The sequence below is a fragment of the Nycticebus coucang genome, chromosome 2 (genome assembly GCF_027406575.1).
Source record: "Nycticebus coucang isolate mNycCou1 chromosome 2, mNycCou1.pri, whole genome shotgun sequence".
NCBI classification, from domain to species: domain Eukaryota; kingdom Metazoa; phylum Chordata; class Mammalia; order Primates; family Lorisidae; genus Nycticebus; species Nycticebus coucang.
The window spans coordinates 153,502,923-153,520,837 of record NC_069781.1 but is presented as its reverse complement, the minus strand read 5'-3'; positions in this window follow the sequence as shown (position 1 = coordinate 153,520,837).

The following is a 17,915-nucleotide window of genomic DNA, read 5'->3' as shown; positions in this document are numbered from 1 at the left end:
GACCAGCTCACAGATTCCAAGCAATATTCGGAATGTATTCAGCTAAAACAAATCAAGTCCGACAGTTGTCACAGAAGCATTTAACCAAAATTACTTCAACATTTTAACAATGCTTGACGTTTTCAGGGATGTCTTTGAAGTACAGAGCTCCCAAAATATTTAGTGTTAACAGTTTTAGGCAGGTGTTTCGCCAAAGACGTGTAAAGATGTGTTGAGTGAAGATTATTATTTTACAGTGAGTTTCGCCTCTGGAAAAATATTTATGTCTTAATTGGATGGAATTCCACCTGTCATTTTATCAAACACTTTGCTTATGGTCCATTTTGCTTAGAGTCCAAGAAAAATGAAAGTATTTCATTTGAGAGAATTAACGTGACATATGTTTGGGCTTTGTGGAATCACTGCATATGTTTGGTGATAATTATAAGTCGGTGTTGTAAGAACTAGAACTAGAGTTTGCAATTTGAAGATACAAAATTGGGTCTGAAAGGAAAAGCTTAAGAAAGAAGAGAATGGCAAAAATGTTGCAAAGGCCCGTTTATAGCAAAGCAAAGCTACAGAACTGAGAAAAAAATCAATTAAAACTCAGTGAACTAGGACAATCAAGCCATTTTCCAGGGGCTTCTGTCCATTTTAGGAATTAGTTGTCTTAGTGTCTGGAACATAGTAGGTCTTCAGAAAAGGGTAGCTTCCTGCTTTTCTCTCCTTACTTTTCTTTCACTTCATCATATTTCCCTGTATAAGCCCTTTGGTCAATTACAAATGACCTCAACGAGGACTGCTGAGTGTAGAAAACAACTCTTCTGCTTTTGAATCAATCTTTGTTTTATTTTACTTATTTATTTATTTATTTGAGACAAAGTTTCACTATGTTGCCTTGGGTAGAGTGCTGTGGTATCATAGCTCACAGCAACCTGAAACTCCTGGGCTCAAACGATCCTCTGGCCTGAGCCTCCCAAGTAGCTGATACTATAGGTGCCTACCACAACCCCTGGATATTTTTTAGAGATGGGGTCTTGCTCTTGCTCAGGCTGGCTTTGAACTCCTGAGTTCAAGCAATCCACCGATCTTGGCCTCCCAGAGAGCTAGGATTACAGGCATGAGCCACCGTGCCTGGCCCTTGAATCAATCTTTGGATCAGAGCAAGGAAATTTCTCTCCCTGACACACAGTTCTCCATGGTGCGTGGCTGATCAAGAGTTAAGGCCTTGACTCATTGAGAGCAATGAATTTGCTCAACACCTTAGTGCCTTAAGGGAGGTCAAGTATATACCTATACCTTCTCTTTTAAGGTCCCCAGCCATTTACTGAACATGTCATCTCTAGTTGCGGTTTCAGCCTGCTGTACCTTAGAGGTAGGGCCCTGACAGGAGAAGTGGCCACAGGCGAGGTATTTGGAGGTGAGGACAAGAGACTGTTTCTTGGTGGCACTTTGTAAACTTCTCACTTTGTGTGGTGGTTTTTCAAAACCTTAAGTACTAAGACTGCCTACCCAAATCAAGACTTCTAAGGAAACAGAGCAGAAGACAAACTCCAGGGGAGGAATTCATTCAGAGACTTTTTGAACCCTCACCGTGCACCCTGTCCCACCCTACTCTGCTCTCCCCAGCCTGGCCACACTCCGATGGTCAAGATCATGTAGTGAAGAAATTGTTCTTCACTAGGTCTCATCTTAGAGCGGAAGGTGATCCTTGTGGTGAAAATAGTTGGATTATGCTTGGGTTAGAAACAGACTCCAGAGGGCCCTTGGAGGAAGTGGGGGGCTCTAGAGAGGGGGGTCAGGTATTCATCCTGGTGGGCAGAGTTGAGCCATGGACCAAATGAGAGGGTGTGGGCAATAATGTGACTGCCCTGCTTATTCTTTCCCCAAAATCTTCAGTAAAGTTCCTGGGCACTCACGGGGCTGGGTGAAGGCACCAGCAGAGCCTCCCATCCTTACTGACTGGCAAGGGGAGGGCGGGGGCCAGGATGGAAAAGCCCAGGCTCTGCCTCGGGTCCTATCCGCCACTCTTCCCAGCTCTGCAACCTGCACCTTGGAGAGTGACTTAATCTCTCTAGCTTCAGTGTTTTCACGTGTGACTGGGGGAATAAGAATTCTAAATTCATGGGATCATTAGAAGTAAAGCTTAAAAGGCATAAAGTGTATAAAGTGACCTGAATATTGGTTGTTGTTACTGTCTCTTTGGAGATGCAAAAGAAAATAGAGCTAAATCTTTAGTCACACCTGGAATATAGATAGTTATGACAAGCAAATTGAGACATGGTGACACTGTAAGCATTATTATTATTATTTTTTGAGACAGAGTCTCAAGCTGTCACCCTGGGTAGAGTGCTATGGCGTCATAACTCTCAGCAACCTCCAACTTGGGCTCAAGCAATCCTCTTGCCTCAGTTTTTCTATTTTTAGTAGAGATGGGGGTCTCGCTTTTGCTCAGACTGGTCTCAAACCTGTGAGCTCAAGCAATCTACCTGCCTCGGCCTCCCAGAGTGTTAGGATTACAGGCGTGAGCCACCATGCCTGGCCTGTAAGCATTGTTATCAAATGGCATGATATACCCAGTATCTTACAAACACTCTTTGGATCCCTTTATAGCAGAAGGTGAACTTGAGGGATTCAAAGAAATTATGCAAGGGGACATGTTCACAGGGCCACTCTGCCCACAGTCTCAGACAGCAGCAGTTAAGGATGGACAATGTTCTTGACAATATTTCAAAATATTCTGAGGGAACTAGAATTCTCTGGCTTGTCACCAGCAGGTCTAAGGAGCAGGCATTTCTGATAGGGTTTCGGGGTAACTGGTAGAACTTGCCCTTGTCCTTGCACCCCACACTCTCATGATGCTGAACACACAATCATCATAAGGCCAAGACTGTAGACTGTCTGGCTGATTATTAAGACTTTTAGATTTCATTCAAAAGACAAATGACTTTGCTGGACAAGCCATGCTGTGCCTTTAAAGAGAGTTTCTGGGGAGAAAAAACGGTTCAGTTCTTTTCTTAAAATGATGGTCTCAAAACTAAAAATGTTAGCCAACCTTTGTTCAAATGTTTGAACAGGCCAGAAGGGTCAGCTCCTGCGGCTGTGGCATTTGACTCAAACACAGATGTCACCTGTAGTGTCCTGTCTCAAGAACCAGGAGAAACTGTCATGATGCATCCCAATTATGAGTAAACCCCAGCACCCTCCCAATCTCTCATGGGATTCTGGGAGACGGGGCATGGCTAATAGGTTTGTCCTGTTATTTTGTTTGCATGGTTTATCCACCCCATTTGACTCTGGTTCCTATGTAGTTAGTTCTGTCCTACAGGCTCTTGTCCGTACGTCTATGCTGGCTGTAGCCCAACATGTTGCAGCTCAGCTATAGAACTTAGACTTCATGATTTCCATACTAAAACCCATTCACAGAAGCCCTTCATATGCTTAGATGACTTTGCTGACGTTTGAGAAAAGACAGAGAGAGTTTGCATCCCAGAAGAACAGATTCAACATCAGATGTTCTTGTATGCAAGGACAGTTGCCACAGGACTTGGTGACACCTTCTGCTCTTGCTTAGGAGTCACCTTCCCCTCTGATTCCTTCAAAATTTTTACATAGAGGAATTGTAAATGAGACCAAGTCACTCTGAAATTATCATGTCAACTCAGATGAGACATCAGTCACCTCCCAGTCTTTGGGATGGAGTAAGGATCGTGCTCTTCCAGGTATATTTCAAACAGGTAAACAGGGTCCAGAGATGTGAAATAACCTATGGATAAATAGTAGAGTCAGGACCCCAGTGGAGAGCCAGGTATGTGATACACAGTCTTATTACTGAGTCCCGTTACCACAACACACATTTCCATAAATATGTTCTATTTCACTGCCTATCACCAATTCTCAAATACTTCAGGGCTCACACGTTCAGCATTAAAGCTTAAGTGAACAAAATTAAGTCTTCCTTGATAAACCAGAGGCAGTTGAGAATCTTGCTCTGCTCCTAGGACGTTACTGCAAACTCTAATAAAACAAAGCCTGGAGAGCCTCCTAAGCCTGAGAAGTAGTGCTGGGTTCAGGGTTCTCTTCATTTATAGGGAACTTCAGTGCAAGGCAGACAGTTTCACCCCACAAGTATGCAACGGCAATGCAGGCTCTAGGGCAGCGGCTCTCAACCTGTGGGTCGTGACCCCTTTGTTCAATTTGTAACAATGTGGGCATTAGGAAGGTTGAGAACCACTGCTCCAGGGGGATGATGGGATGACAGAAGCCAAAAAGGTATGGTCCCTGTCCGTATGGACCAACGGTAGTTTAGTGATGGGGGTCCATTGTGTCAGAAAAAAAATGGTATGCTTTTTCTGATGATGACAGGGTCACAAAATATATGAGGTTGGACAATTAAGTTCATGAACTCATCCGAGAAAATGTGCCACATGCCTCATTACTAAATATTGCTATGGTTACCTTCAAAGTACTCCCCTTGGGAAGCCATGCACCAACACCATCTCCTAGTCTACCCTTCAAAGCACTTTTTCTAGGGCAAGTTCACAAACTTAATTATTAGACCACGTACGACAAATGGGCAGCTTCGATGGCCATTCCAGAAGAAGAGTTCTAAAATTGCTTCTAATGGTGGAGTAGGGCTGGCATCAGTGCAAAGCTTCCCAAGAGGAAGTCTTTGAAGGTGACTGTAGTTATATTCAGCAATGAGGCCTATAGCATCTTTTCTAGGATGACTTCTGAACATAATCATGTGACCTCGTGTATGCTGGGCACTGTCCCTGGGGTGGGGTAGCCATTGCTCTCTGGATAGTGGGCAATGATGTCCCAAGCCCCAACACAGGCCTACCTGCCGCTCTAGCGTCATCCCTCGCCAAGCTCCCTGTGACTCTCTGTCACTCCCAAGTCCACGGTCTTCCCAATCTTCTTTGGGCCTAAGACCCTTCTCAACTCCTAGCCCTTGACTCTCAACAGTGTGCTGTCTGCTTCAGTCAACCCTGCAATCCACCCCTCTCCTTAGTCCATGCTCACATGAAAGCTCAAAGACCCTTTCTGCATCGTGGGAAGCATTCCTTCCCCACTTACCAGTGTCTCTATCTCCTTTAATTCCCTTCCCATTGTAACTATATTTCTCCTTCAGTTATAATTATGCAATTAATAGTGGGATTTAACATTTTTTTCCTATCTTCCTGAAAAATATCATTTTTTTCTGTCTTCTGATCTCTGGCACCAAATACAAGGCCTAGTATATGATAGATAGATGCCCAGTAAATATTTGCCAACCAATAGGACAGAGTTTAGGAGAGCTGAAGGTAAGGAGTGACGCATCCTACGTGGACACTTCTAAGAAAACTTAGTTGTTATATCAACAGACAACTGTCCCCTGTATGAGGGACTGGGGTTCATGGTTGCAAACAACAGAAATGGGCAGGAACTAAGTTTAGAAGAAAAGGAATTTACTGGAAAAAAATGTATTGGCTCAAGAACCAGTGGAAATCTTGAGAACCAGGAATGAAAAGTAGGAATGGATCAAAGGAAATCCAGCAGTGAGGAACTCGCCATGGTCACTCCAGTGAGCAACCTGGTTGGGACAGTCCCGTTGCATCGCTCTTCTGGATTCTTCCAGATCTCTCAGGATCTCTGATGGGTCCCCACCTCGGCTGCTGGACTCACAGTGTGGTTTGTGGCTGTTCTGCATGTTTTATTCATTCCTGCAATCATCCCAGACCAGATGGAGGCATTTGGATGGGGCCATCTGGGTCCACGCCTGCAAGTCCACTGCCAACAATTAGAATAGAAAATACCTTGCCCTTTTTAGCTTTGATAGTAGGTTGAAGAACTTCCTATCACTAATGCTGGTAAGGTGAAAGATTCTCCCCAAATAGGTAGACTATTTGGATACAGAGAAGATAACTTTAAAACAAATAAAGATAAATGGCAGTGTAGACAGCCGGGAGTTGGAAAGAGGAAGGGAAGGGGAGAGTGAGGGAGGGAGTTCTGGTAGTGTTAGCAGCTCACACGAAGCGTGGACTTACAAAAGAAAAAAATAAGTCCAGGAGTAGAAGATGGGGACACAGCAGTAAGCCTGGAAGGACGAGTGGGTTTCATACAGTCAAGGCCATTGCGGTCTAGCTGAAGAGTCCGGCCTATCCATCTGTTCTTTGGAAGCTCACTGTATAAAGAGAACCAGGGCATAGAATGGGAGGTGCAAACTTAGAGCATGTGGGAAAGCAGACCACTGTTTTCTCAGCTCTTTCTTTCCTGTACAAGCTATTATTTCAAAAGTTAAAAAAACATACTAGAGCACAAAAGATGTCTATAAAACGAAGATGGGGTTGAAAAAAGATTTCTTTGCTTCAGGGGCTCGGGGCAGGAGTTTCTGTTGGCTTAAAATTTTGATGGATGCAAAGGCAATTCTGTGCCCATTTATCTGAGAGAATTTTGGAGAAATTCTCCAAGACGTGATATGTTTATTGGCAGGGAAGGCACGAAGCTTCCAGACGAGGCCCCTTTTCAGTGGAGCAATGGAATGACTTTGAGTCTTTTCACACAGTGAATCAAATTTGGGTGGGTCACTTTCTGCTGCTGCAACCCAGGGGAAGCGGGGTGGGCACCTGATGGCTGTCAGCCAGGGGGCTTCTCATCCTCTGCCTACACGGCAGTCTTTTGTGTGCTGGAAGAGAGGGAGCTTTAAGCACAGGGACAAGGTGTGGCTGATGGTGCCTGATAAACCCCACACAAAAAGCCCACTGTAGTGCTGAAAGGGTCTCCAATGTAGCTCTTTAATTTCCTCGCTTGGAAATGTTTCTCCTCTTTTCATCCCCAGCCTTTATCTCAACTTCTAATCTGAGCAAAGCGGCAGCCTTTCAAATTGAACAAATAGGCTCCTCTTCTTGTGACAAGATGTACCTCATTTTCTCGGCAAGCCTTCAGCAAGGTCACACCTTTTTAATTTATTTTCTGTAAGAAAAATCTAGTTGCCGGATAGAACAAGGGCCAGATCTCGCTAGAGGTCATTTCTCAAGCTAGTCATAAAGTAAACTGGGATTAGAGCTGTTTAAAATCCTCGCCCTTACCTTCTTCCCTATCATCAGCATTTAGGAAGCAAACAGGGGTTTGTCTTAGAGGCAGAGAGAGTAAATGTGGGCTGTTCTGCCCTGTTAGTGTGCTGTGGTTCTTGTTTTTCTCCTTAATATGTATTTGTGTTGCAAACGTTGCTTTTACTCTCTAAAAAATATCTACTTAAAATTTTTAATGCACAATCATCAATTGGTATGTGTCTAACATCTAATACAAAGGAAGGGGCAGAGGATAGTTAGCTCTTAATTTATGTGACCTCTTCAGTCATTTATCTTGCCCACTACCCCAGATTTAGAATTTTCCCCACAATTTGAGGGGAAGAGGTCATTTAAAAGGTAAGGTGAATGATTTAACTCTGAAATAAAGGCAAAGGCTTTATACTTTACTAAAATATCCAGCCAACTCCTTTTTTATTCCCTGAATTCTTTTTGTTTTATATTCAATAACTTCCTTTTTATGATTATAAAAATAGTGACTTTGTACCTTCGTATGTGGAAATATATAAAAAATGTCTGCGACATAACCTTCAACAGAAATGATTCCTTTGGGAAGTGAATAGGGACATAGGAAAAGAGGGGCTCCATAGAGTCACCCATTATCGAAATATTTTACAATGGTAAGGCACTTATCATTGTTCATTATTCTTATTCTTTATTAGTTCATTATTCTTTATTCTTCTTTTACACAACATCTTTAATAATCTTGCAATTTGATTTTCAGATGAATTTTTAAATTTCCCTGTCATTTAATATTTACTGTCTTAAAAAATTTTAAGGAAAAAAATTTTTAAATATCCTTCTTTCTTGATTACATATGCCTTTTCAAAAGTGTATTCAAATGCCTGCTGGTGCTCCATCATGTACATATAGGCACATGCATTTAGGCATTTTAAAACCTGCTTATTGTTTTAAATTTGTGGCTATAAGTAAAGGAAAATTGTAATAAAGATATCTCTCCTTGTATGTACACAAATATGTATGTATCTCTCTATATATATATCTACACACACAGATTTATACATCTGAGATCATTTTCTTAAGCATGGAGAAAATTCCTAAAAGTGAGATTTGCTAGTTCAAAGCAGAAAGCATACTCCGGACTATTGATTGATACATTTGGCAAAATTAAACTACAAGAAGAGTACAATCTATTTAATTCACGACCCGCAGAATTTCAAAGTGTCCATTACAATTTTTTCCTTTTTTGCTGACTCTTTGAATTTAACATGAAGAAAATTAGTGGTTAATTGTTTTAATTTGTATTTTTAATTTTTAGTGATGCTAAACATTTATCATTAGTTTGTTGGTTGTTGGTATTTCTTCTCTTGTGAATCAGCTTGGATTTTTTTTTTTTTTTTTGCCATTTGTTTAAGAGAGTTTCAATTTTGCTTACTGCTTTGCAAACACTCTTTATAGTTTAAAGTTGCTAACCCTTTAAAGATACTATATAAGGCATTTTATATTTTACCTAATTTGACATTTACCTTTTGTTTTTAATTATTTTACAAAATATGGTTATGTTTCTTCCATTTTTATGGATTCACACCTACCACTCAAGTCCTTCCTGGTATTTTCATTTGAATTTAGGCTTAGAAGTTGTCTTTTCCACCCTGAAAATATTCTGCTCAAGTATTTACCCTTTCATTTTTTTGCACATAATTTGTATTTATTGAGAATTTATTTTTATATAAGATAAAAATAAAATTTTATTTTTCCAAATAGCTAACTGAGTGTTCGAAAACTGCCATATTTTTCCAAGGATTTGAAATATATGTGCCCTGTGCCCCATTCCACTGATCTCTGGCCATTTTTGTGTCAGTGACACAGTGGTTTAATAACTGCAGTTTTATGTTTTCATATTTGTCAGTTTATTATTCCTTATTCTTCTTTTACACAACATCTTTAATAATCTTGCAATGTGATTTTCAGATGAATTTTTAAATTACCCTGTCATTTACTATTTACCGATAAGCTCTTAGTACTCAACCAATAACTTTTTTGATTATGCAAATTAATAAATTAGTTCAATTGAATTAAACCTATAATTAGGAAGTATTAACATCTAGGCAATACTAACTTTCTCATCCATGGACATGGTATGTCACGTTATTCATTTTTTAAAAATTACGTTCCTCTATAATGTCTATTGTTTTTTGCCATATTGTTCTTAAAATTTTCTTATTAAGTTAATCTCTATACTTCAAATTTATATTTTTATGGTAATTAAATGGTAACTCACTTTTAAGACAATGTGTATCAAAATGTATTTAGAAAAATTGGTTTTAAAAAATGTAATATTACTAGACAAAAACACACTCTCATTGTTGCCATGAGGAGTATACTTTGGAATACATTTTATGGAAAATATCTATGTCTATATCTCCTATATTCATTGATTCACTTCAATCATTGAAGTTTTTAATCAAAAAGTGTTTACTGAGTATCTGCTATGTGCCAGGCTGACAGCATAATGGTGATCAAAAGCAGACATGACTCTTTTTCTAAAGGATTTTATCCACTCGTGGAGAGACTTCCATAAATAGAAGTGAAAATATAGCTATACTGAGTCAGTCCTATGGGAATTACCTTTGTCAGAGAGGTTAGGAAACCTTCCCTGGGAAATTAGGATGGGCTGAAGGAGAAATGGGTGTTAACCATGGGTCTGCAGGGATGAGATGAACAAGACGTTCCAGGCAGAAGGAACAGTAGACTTAAAGGCCCTGCGGCAGGAGGCAGCATTGTGCGTCTGAGTGGCAGAAAGACTGACAACGTGACAAAGTTCAGAGAGCAAAAGACGGTCTGGAGGGAAGGGGACCAGCAAAGAGGCTGGCCAAGCCATCAAGGCCTGGGAGGCCATACCAGTGACCGTGACCTTTATCCCAAGAACAATGGGATGAGTTTAAGAACTCCTTTAAGAATTCCAAAATGATTGTTCTGTTTGCAATTATGGAGAAGCATTTGAAGCAAAGCAAGAAGGGATGGAAATAGATGAAGAGAAGGAGAGTAGAAAGGAAGATAGCTTTGATGAGAGAAATGCTGGTGGAGAAAGAGAGAAGTGGATGGATTTCAGGGGTAGTTAAGATACACAATTCATAGGACTACCTGAGAGTCCAGTCATGGCAGGCTAAGAAGGATTGACTCCCAGGATGTGGCTTGAATAACAGAACTGGTGGTGTCATTCACTAAGGCAAGAGCATCAGAAGAGAGCCAGGTTTGGGGAAGAGATCGTACTTTTGTTTTGGATGTGGGAATTTGGGGATGCGTTTGTGACATCTACTAGGACACATGCAGGTTGGCAGCTGGATATTTGGGTTTGGAGCTCTGGGGAAAGAATTGAGCTAGAAATCTACATTTATGAGCCACCTAAAACTAGGTGGTAATGAAAGCTAGACATTGCCTAGAGAGCAAGGATGAAATGATAAAAAAATATGCACAAGACTGAGCTTTAATGGATGGGTGAAAGATGTCGAGCCTGTGTAGGGAATAGAGAAAGTGGTGAGAGTCACCAAAACCAAGGCAAAAATCTATCTCAATTATACCTTTGGCCAACTGATTTTTGGCAAGTGTGCCAAGATCATTCAACGGGGAAAGAATTGTTTCTCCAACTAACGATGCTGGGAAAATTGGATATCTATCTGCACAAGAGTTAAGTTGAACCCCTACTTCAAACCATATAGGCAAATTAACTCAAAACTAACCAACATACATATAAGAGCTAAAACCCCAAAAGTCTTAGAAGAAAACACAGAAGTAAAATTTCATGAGCTTAGATTTAGGAATGGATTCTTACATATAACCCCCAAGTTAGAGGAAACAATATAAATTAGACTTCTTCAGAGTTAGAAACTTTTGTACATCAAAGGACATAATCAAACAAGTGAAAAGACAACCTTCAGAATGGAGGGAAAGATTTGCAGACCATATATCTAATTAGGGTCTCATATCCAGAATATGTAAAGAACTCTTATAACAAAAGAAAGAAAAATGACTTGTTTTCTTAAACTAGGAGAAGAACTTGATAGGTATTTCTGTAGAGAAGATAGGAAAATGAACAATAAGAACATGAAAAGATGTTCAGCATCAAATTAGAAAAATGAGTAGTTATGGGTGGCGCCTGTGGCTCAAAGGAGTAGGGTGCCGGCCCCATATACCAGAGGTGGTAGGTTCAAACCCAGCCCTGGCAAAAAAAAAAAAAAATGAGTAGTCATTAGTGAAATGCAAATTAAAACCACAATGAGATATAACTTCACATCTACTGAAGTAGTCATAGTTAAAAAAAAAAAAATCAGAAATGTTGACAAAGATGTGGAGAAACTGGAACTCATTGTACATTGCTGGTTAAATGTAAAATTGTTCAGCCCCTATGAAGAAGAGGCAGTTTTTCTAAAAATTAAACAGAAAATGATTATTTGGCTCCCAAATTCCACTTCTAGGTATATACCCTAAATAATTGAAATTGGGTATTTAACAAGTCCATGTAACACACATGTTCCTAGAGCCCCTGTTCATAATAGCTCAAAAAAAAGAAACAGCCCAAATGCTCATCAACAGCTGAATGGATAAACAAAGTATACCGTAACTGTACGGTGGAATAGTATTCAGCCATGAAAAGGGATGGCATACTAACACATGCTATAACATCGATGAACCTCCAAAACATTAGGCTGAGTAAAAGAAGATGACACAAGAGGTTACATATATAATTCCGTTCATATGAAATATCCAGAATAGATAAATTTTTAAAGACAGCACGAATTGGTAGTTGCCAGGGCTAGAAAGAGTGGGAAATGGGAAGAACTCTTTAATGGATAAAAGGCTTTACTCTGGAGTGAGTGATGGAATCTTCTGGAAAAAAGTATACATGGTAGTTGTACGATAATGTTAATGTACTAAATGCCACTGAGTCACTTTAAAATGTTACTGTGTAATTTTATGTTGTGTGAATTTCATCTCAATAAATTTGTTTTTAAAAAATTTGAACAAAGAAAAGAAAGCTTCTTAAGAGGGAGGAGGTTGGACCTCAGCGTGAAACACTCCACAGAGACCAAGAAAGGCAAGTTCTAGAAAAAGTCCAGGGTTTGTACGAACACAGAGGTCATTGGTAAGGATGTTGACAGTTACTTTGGTGGAATGACGGATGCAGAAGTTAGTGGCAGCCTGTTAGTCAGGGGTTTGGAGATGAAGAAGTGAACACAGTTAAGTCCAGACAGATCTTTTAATAAGTTTGGCCAGGGAAGGGAGGTGAGATGGGGAAATAGACAACAAAGTGGTGTGGAGGAAGGTGTTAAGATAAGCTGAAGTCTGTCAGAAAAGAGATACATCCAAGGAAGGCTCAAAGCTTGCAAGCAGGCGTGTTTTGGGGATGGTGTTGGTGGGAACTACAGACCGTTGATAGAGCTGAAAGAGGAAAGCTCTCCTACTGGAGAGGAGAAATCATTTTACCCATACTTTTCATAGTAATTTTTCAAAACGGGGGTCCATATTAGAGGCATGTTATAGGTTATTTACAATACTGAGTGATGATTAGAATAATGGGTTTGGAAACTACATATGAATCACTGACTATTCTTCAAATTCTGAAAGATTACTTAGAGGTTTATGTGGTAAGTTTTGGTTGCAATTACAGAAATGGACTCTAACTAGTTAAATGAAAAAGAGAAAATTCTTAGAAGAAGCTTTGAGAATCTGGTAAAAGTCAAGAGCTGGCCCAGGCACTGAAACCATCCTGGGGCAAGGAACCAAAGAAGTTTGTTGTCTAATCAGTTGCCTTCTCCTTCTCCTCCTCCTCCTCTCTAACATTTTTTGTCTTTTTATTTCAATCTCCTTTTCCTCTTCATTCTGGATTTCTGTTTCTCATTCTGAGCAGTGAAACACGACCAACTAAAGCTCTCAAATTCGTACATGTTCAGTTTCCAGTGCCCTAAGAGACACATTGGTTCCATTTCTAAAATCCCAGGGAAGAGTTCTGATTGGCCCACAGGGGGGCAGCTGCTCCAGCTTGGACCAATCATCTGTCACATTTTACTAAGGCCATGGTACCCACTAACAATGAGGATGGAGGGTGTCAGAGAGGATCAGTTTCCATAAATACATGTGAAACTGGGGGCCATACAAGCAAGTTTGGTTTCCTCTAGAAAGGCATAATCCAGAACTTTTTAAGGTAGAAGAAAGTGGCTGATTTTCAAATATTCAGACCACATCAAGTCACTATTAGTGTGATTTGATTCAAGCACCCTTTGATCAGGCCCTGGGCCTTGGGAAACTTGGGCTACTTCAGAACATCATCAATGATTACAGGGTTCTGTCATTTTCAGCATAAGCCCAGTATGGGTAATGACTCTTGTTCTTGAAACTTGGGTGCATTTGCTATAGCTCCATTGCAGCAGGATGGCCATGAAGTACGTGTATTATAATAATCAGGCACTTGGTGGAAAATGCTTCACAATCAGGTTAGCACTGTAAGTTTCTTGAATCCTGCATGGTCCACATCAAGTGTCCCAGGATGACCACTGAGTGCTCTAAGAAAGCAAAACTAGTGCCTTGGCGGTGTCCAACATTTGAATTAGAAATAGCCTTCAACTCCTAGTCCTGGAGACCCCAAATAACAGTAGCTTAGACCATCCAGGGGTTCATTTTTCTTTCATAAAATGACGTCCCAAGGAAGGCAGCCCATTGGTGACACAGTAGTGACACTTCACCCATAGGTCCCTCTATGCCCCTCTAACATCTCTGACATGCTGTGTCCACCCCCAAGGTTGCCTCCGCTTCACAGGGTGGCCCTGGCTGCGCCAACCATCATGTCTACGTTTTAGAAAAGAAAGATGAGGAAGGGGAGGGGGCAAAAGGGACCCCACTAGCTGAGTCAGTAATCTTTTTTTAGGCACTTTCTCAGAAAACGCCATTCAATAATATCCTTTTGTTCTAGAACTCACTCATGAGACTGCTCCTATCGGCAAGGGAAGGGTTCTATGGAAAAGGAGAGGAGGCGAGGGGGTAACAACATGGCACCTGGGAACATCCGTCTCACCAGCTGTGCTACTTTCTTCGATGAGCCTCAGTTTCCACCCTGACATTAGTGATTCTCCCACAGGTACATGCTACTCGGTTCTCTTTGGGAATTATCTATGTTTGCAATTTCATTTGTTAATTCGTTTAACTAATGTCTATCGAGCACCAACTATATGCCACCCCTGGAGAGATGGCACTGAACAAAATAAAACAAAAATCACTCCCCTCCTACATCCTTGTTTTAGTGGGAGGAAAAGAGAATAAAACATAAGTGAGTTAAATGGTGTGCATGATGGTCACAAGTGTTCAGGCAAAGAAACTGAGGCAGGGAAGTGGAATGTGTAGAGGTGGTAGTAGTTGACATTTTAGGTAAGGGAGCCAAAGAATAGCTCAATTTTGGAATCCAGGCATAAAGGAGTGACGGAGCTAAGTTTGGGAAGAGCATTCCCAAGGGGAGGGAACGGCAAGTGCAAAGGTCCTGTGGTAGCAATGTGCGTGGTGCATCTGAAGAACAGCAAGAAGGCCAGCAGGCTTACAGTAGTGGGTAGGAGATGAGGCCCCAGGGACAGCCCGGGACTCTGATCGCACAGGCTGCACAAACCGCAGGAGGGATGTTTGCTTTCATTCACTTGCCTGGCTCCTCAGCTAGACCTTCTATCAGCTGACAAAGCTCTCAAATTCAGTTTTCTCTCACTCTGATGAAACAGTAGGTCTGTGGTCTGTCAGCATTGGGTGAATATTCATCACTTATCTCTCATCAGTGCTAGGCTTATATTAATAGCATTAGAGTCATGCCTGTGCTATTACAAACACACACACAATGTTTGCAAATGCTTTTCATTCTGTTGTTTAAAGAAAATAGCATCGTGACACACCAGCTGGCTGTGCTGGGGCACATTTTAAGATTCTCAATTCTTTGTAGAAATAGAGCAACATGGCTTGATGTGGTTGACATGAGTGGGTGAGATGCTGATGATGTGTTAGAAACATATTAAATATAAAGATATCTTCAGCAGAATCCTGAAGGTGATCCTTGTACAAAGGGATGTCTACCACTGGGTTTTGGAATGGAATTACTTAGAAGCAGGTAGGGAAAGAATTTAAAAGGCATGCTGAAACCTCACAAATGTGAAGGAAATTTAATTATAAAGTTTGTTTTTCTTTTATTTTCTCTCTCTCCAAATTCCAGCCCCAAATTATATGCCTCAGATGAAGAGAGAGTAAGCATAATTGACGAAATAGAGCAGGAGAGGAGGATTATGGGATATGGAATAGAGCAGGAGAGGAGGATTATGGGATATGGAGAGCATTTAAATGGGATCCACGGGTTTGGAGAGATGGCAGGCATGTGATAGACGCTCAGAGGAGCCTATCCGAGAGATTGCACTGAGAGGTCAGTTGCAAAATGACTAAAACATGCCCTCGAATCCTGGCAATTCATACAATTAAAAGAGTAAATATTTTATAAAGATAAAAGCAAGTAAGATTTCACCAGCACCACACTCTTGTGCCAGAAGTAATTAAACAAACAGAAAATTCACGCAGGCTTTCTCCCTGGGAGGTTGGGGCAATGTGCTTACCTCATCACGGAGCCGGTGATTAGCAGCAAGAACAAGAAAGCAAGTGGTAACCAGGTCTTTGGCTATGTGGTGGATGGAACCAGGACAAGAGCAGGCATTCTAAAGGGGAAAAAATAGACACCCAAACCTTCAAATCACTCACCCAGCATCTCCAGGATATCTGCGGGGCCATACCCACAATGGGAAAGTTGAAGCCATAAGGCTTTTGTTTTTTGTTTTTTTGAGACAGAGTTTCTCTCTGTGCCCTGGGTAGAGCGCGCTGGCATCACAGCTCACAGCAACCTCAAACTCCTGGGCTCAAGCGATCCTCTTGTCTCAGTCTCCCAAATAGCTGGGACTACAGACATGCACCACTACTCCCAGCTAGTTTTTCCACTTTTAGTAGACACAGAGCCTCACTCTTGCACAGGCTGGTCTCAACTCCTAAGCTCAAGCAATCCACTCACCTGGGCCTCCCACAGTGTTAGGATTATAGGCGTGAGCCACCACACCTGGCCATAAGTCTTCTTAAAGAAAACATAAGAGAGTTTCTTTTTTATCTTGAGGAAGGCCAGGATTTGTTAGACAGAACACAGACAGAACTAACCACAGAAGAGAATTTTACTGATAAATTGAATTTCATCAAGATTAAAAACTCTTCTCATTAAAAAAAAAAATTGCTATGAAAGTAAAAAAAAAAAAGCTAATCACAGACTGGGAGAAAATAATTACAAAATATATATTCACACCTATAATATATAAGAGTTACTATGAATCAACAACCGAATATATATTTAAACAATGCAATTTTTTTTTAAATAGACAAAAGAAAACAAAAATGGAGCAAAATGTGGCCAAAAGATTTGAACTGGAACTTCGTGAGAGGAGACACACAGATGACCAAAGAGAATACGAAAGGGCACTCAATATTATCATTCATCAGGGCGATACAAATTAAAACCCCCAAATTAGCTGGGTGCAGAGGCCCACGCTGGTAAACCTAGCATTCTGGGAAGCCAAGGCAGGAGGATCCTTTGAGCTCAGAAGTTTAAGATCAGCCTGAGCAAGAGTGAAGAGCAAGACCCCATTTCTACTAAAAATAGAAAAAAATTAGCCAGGTATTGTGGCAGGTATCTGTAGTTCCAGCTATTCTGGAGGCTGAGATAGGAGGATTGCTTGAGCCCAGGAGGCTGAGGTTGCTGTGAGGTAGGCTGATGCCATGACACTCTAAGCTGGGCAACAGAATGAAACTCTGTCTAAAAAAAAAAAAAAAGAAAGAAAGAAAAAAGCCACCTCATCAAATTAAATCAGAACGGCTAACCTTAAAAAACGTTGCCAAGGTACCACTGTTGTCAGCCTGAGCCTCCACTTCCAGCTGGTGGCCATGTCTTGGCTCTTGTCTCTTTTCCTTACGCCACACCCTGAACCTCCCTCCATTGCAATGGCTTCCTCACCTGACTCCAGCCCCCTCCCCGATTCTTCTTCACTCTTGCAAAGCTGACCGAATCCCTCCCTGTTTCACACAACTTAAAATTCCCCGTGTCCACAGCGCACGGAGGACCTTCTCCCTCAGCATCTGCGGCCATTCTGGCCTCTCTTCGGGAACTCACTCTTGCAGGCTTGACAAACTGCCTCTGCAGATTGCCAGACACATTGGTCCTGGGTTGGTTTTTTGGTTCGTTTGTTTGCTTTTCTAGGAGCTCCTTCCAGCCCATCCCCGTTACCCTCAGGATAAAAGCCAGGGCTTTCCTGATCTCCAGGGCTCTGTGTGGCCCACCTCTGCAGGTACAGCCACAGAGGGGTCCTGCCCCCGCCTGCCACAGGGACTTTGGACATGCTATTCCTGTAACCTGCGCTACTCTGCTCAGACTTCTGACCTCTGCCCAGCTGTCGAACAGGGAAGCTGTCCCTGCTCTCTTGACCCCTGCCCTCTTCTGGACTGATCAGCTTCCCCTGTTCTTATCCACAGAGCACCGTGGACATTTCCTTTGTGTGTTCATCATAGCTATAATTTTACAGCAGTTTATAAACCCTCCCTTCCTTGATCATAGGCAGGGACAGCATCCGTTTTCCCACCATCACCCCCAGAGCTCACTGGCTCCCAGCAGGTGCTGCCCAAGTGTTTGCAGAGGGGCAGGACAGCTGGGTCATGTGCTCAGACCCTGCAGCTAGACTGCCTTGCCCCCCAAACCCCAGCTCTGCCACTTACTGACTGTGTGACCTTCAGCAAGTTACATGACATCTCAGTGCAGGCCAGGATTAGAGTGTGGGAAGATGCCAAGGACGCAGAACGCAA